At 58.6% G+C, this 3,451-nt stretch overlaps 1 pseudogene; it reads left to right on the top strand.

Moving 5' to 3' along the window:
• The first annotated feature begins 2,679 nt into the window (after positions 1–2,679).
• LOC139276659 (U2 spliceosomal RNA) lies at positions 2,680–2,914 on the top strand (annotated as a pseudogene).
• Positions 2,915–3,451: the final 537 nt, after the last annotated feature.

Raw genomic sequence — 3,451 nt, 5'->3', positions numbered from 1 at the left:
GCTCCCTTTCCATCACAGGCAAGAACCTGGTCATCAGGAGCGAGGTGCTCTCGGTCTTGTTGTACGTGGCGCAGGTCTGGCCCATCTCACGCTGCAGCGCCGCGGCAGTCACCTGAGCCGTCTTCCACTTTGTCTGGAGATCCAAAATGGACCGTGTCCGCAGAGACACGATGTACAAATCTCTGGACAGTGGAGGAAAGGACGTTCCGAACGTGGCCCTCATCCTGATGGCCACCTTTGTGTGCGGCTGCATCAAGCTATGCACAGCCCCTCAGTACGCAAACACCAAGTGTCACTACGTGCTGAGGTTCTACCTGTCCCCATTGTTGAGAAGGATGGGTCTGGCCACGCTGCCGCGAAACGCCCCACCAGTTGGACCATGCCTGTCCACCTGTCCTTCGTGGAAAAGTTCTTCAAAAGAAACCCCTTTGACCACAAGGCCATCAAACAGTGGTCAGCACGTAAGGTCCTGGACACCCTACGAAAGAAGGAGACGGTGGACCCTGTCGGGTGGTTCCCTGAGCGGACTGTCGAACTTGTTTGGCAGAACGTCTCATCGCCAGAGCTTTCACACAAGCACCAAGACGTAGCTTGGTTGGCGGTGAGGGGGGCCCTACCCGTCAGAGTGTTCATGCACAGCCGACGCCTCAGCAGCACAGCACGGTGCCCCCGGGCCGGCTGCGGGGCGGACGAGACTGTCACCCATCTCCTTCAGGATTGCGCCTTTGCAACGCAGGTCTGGAAAGAGATGCAGTGGTTGCTGTCGAGGTTCATCCCAAGCAGCTCCGTAACACAGGACTCTGTGCTCTACAGGCTGTTCCCAGGGACACACACCGAGACAGACATCACCTGCTGCTGGAGGGCCATCGACTCGGTCAAAGACGCTCTTTGGTCTTGCCGAAACTTGCTGGTCTTCCAGAACAAGGAGATGACCACGTCCGCATGTTGCAGACTGGCGCAATCCAAGATCCAGGAATACGTGCTGAGGGACGCACTGAAAATTGGTGCAGTCGCCGCAAAGGCACGGTGGGGAAGGGCCACAGTCTAAAACCCTTCCGCCACGGAAAACCCGGGGGCAGAAATCAGCACCAAACTCCCTCGGGCTGTATTTGTAATTTACACTTTGTGTACATAGAGCACCAAACCTGTAAACATCAATGTAGTGCCATGTACAATGCAAGGTGTGTTATGAAATGCATGTTTGAAAAGAAAAAAAAAATGTAAATGTACCGTCACCCATTCCAGGCTCTGTATTGTAACACATGAAATGTAATTTGTGTAAATGTACCACAATGTACCCTGTTTATTGTACTGAATCGCAGTTGAACAGAAAAACGAGAAATGTAACGAACGGAACTGCCGTCAGCACCCAGATGTATTGTATGGGATTGCTGACCGCAGCGAAATGTAATGAAATGCCATTGAATGTACTGTACAGATTCTTTTTATGAATAAAGTATATTAAAAAAAAAACACACGGTGCCGTAGAGGTGGCGCTCTCTCCCAGCAGTAACACGCGGCACCCGGAGAGTGGTGCTCTCTCCCTGCAGTAACACACGGTGCCTTGGGGATGGCACACTCTCTCCCTGCAGTACCGCACGGTGCCTGGGGTTGGCACTCTCTCCCTGCAGTTACACCCGGTGACTGGGAGGTGGTACACTCTCCCTGCAGTTACACACAGTGCCCGGAGCTTGGCACACTCTCCCTGCAGTGACGCGCGGGGGGTGGCACACTCTCCCTGCAGTACCGCACACTGCCCGGGGGGTTGGCACTCTCCCTGCAGTAACATGTGGTGCCCGGGGGTGGTGCTCTCTTTCTGCAGTGCCACACGGTGCCCGGGGAGTGACGCTCTCTTCCCGCAGTTACACGCGGTGCCCTGGGGTGGCGCTCTCTCCCTGCAGTACCGCACGTTGACCGGGAAGTGGCGCTCTCTCCCAGCAGTACCGCACAGACTCCGGGAGGTTGGGCTCCCTGCCTGCAGTACCGCACGGTGCCTGGGGTGTGGCGCTCTTTCCCTGTAGTAACACGTGGTGCCCGGGGGTGGTGCTCTCTCCCTGCAGTGCCTCACGGTGCCCGGGGGGTGGCGCTCTCTCCCTGCAGTAACTCGCAATGCCCGGGTGGTGGCACACTCTCCCTGTAGCAACACGCGGTGCCTGGGGATGGCGCTCACTTCTTGCAGTGCCGCATGGTGCCTGGGAGTTGGCACACTCTCCCTGCAGTACCGCATGGTGTCCGGAAGCTGGCACACTCTGCATGCAGTAACACGCGGTGCCCGAGAGGTGGCACACTCTCCCTGCAGTACCGCACGGTGCCTGGGGGATGGCGCTCTCTCCCTGCAGTTCCCCCCGCCGCCCGGGTGGTGGCACTCTCTCCCTGCAGTACCGCATGCTGCCGGGGAGGTGGCGCTCACTAGCTCCAGTAACACACGGTGCCCGGGGGGTGTCGCTCTCTCCCTGCAGTACCGCACGGTGCCTGGGGGGTAGCGCTCTCTCTCTGCAGTTCCACCCGCCGTCCAAGTGGTGACGATCTCTCCCTGCAGTACCACACGGTGCCCGGGAGGTGGCGCTCTCTCTGTAAAGTAACACGCGGTTCCTGGGAGCGGTGCACTCTCCCTGCAGTAATACGTGGTGCCCGGGGGGTGGCACATTCTCCCTGCAGTAACAGGCGGTGCCCGGGGGCTGCTCTTCTCGGCCTTTTGGCTAAGATCAAGTGTAGTACCGTTTCTGACCAGCCACCATGACCTCCGGGTGGTTTCTCCCTGGTCAGGAAGGTATATGCTTGTATTTTTGGAAACAGGAGGTGGGTGGGGAGGGTTGACCCATCCACCTCCACGGAGGTGTGTGGGGGACCTGACCCATCCACCTCCATGGCACGAACCTGGTATTGCAGTACTTCCAGGAACGGTGCAGTGGCTCTGGGCCTTTTGGATAAGAGCATTGGCGCAGAGTGATCCTTGGCATGTGCAAGGTGACCTCTGGCGTTTGTGATTTGACAAAGAATTGGAACGATTGGCTACGAATTTAAAAAAAAACACAGGCGGTGCCCGGGGGCTGCGCTCTCTCCCTGCAGTAACACGTGGTGCCCGGGGGGTGGCACATTCTCCCTGCAGTAACAGACGGTGCCCGGGGGCTGCGCTCTCTTTCTGCAGTAACACGTGGTGCCCGGGAGGTCGCGCTCTCTCCCTGCAGTAACACACGGTGCGTGAGGGGTGGCACACTCTCCCTGCAGTTACACACGCTGCCCGGGAGGGGCGGGCGCTCTCTCCCTGCAGTAACACGTGGTTCCCGGGAGCGGTGCACTCTCCCTGCAGTAACACGTGGTGCCCGGGGGGTGGCACATTCTTCCTGTAGCAACATGCGGTGCCCGGCGGGGCGCTTTCTCCCTGCAGCTACACGCAGTGCCCGGGGGTTGGCATACTCTCCCTGCAGTAACACGTGGTGCCCGGGGGGTG

The sequence above is a fragment of the Pristiophorus japonicus genome, chromosome 11, assembly GCF_044704955.1.
Source record: "Pristiophorus japonicus isolate sPriJap1 chromosome 11, sPriJap1.hap1, whole genome shotgun sequence".
Lineage (NCBI taxonomy): Eukaryota > Metazoa > Chordata > Chondrichthyes > Pristiophoridae > Pristiophorus > Pristiophorus japonicus.
Note: the sequence above shows the minus strand (reverse complement) of the source record. Positions and strands in the feature narration are given on the sequence as shown.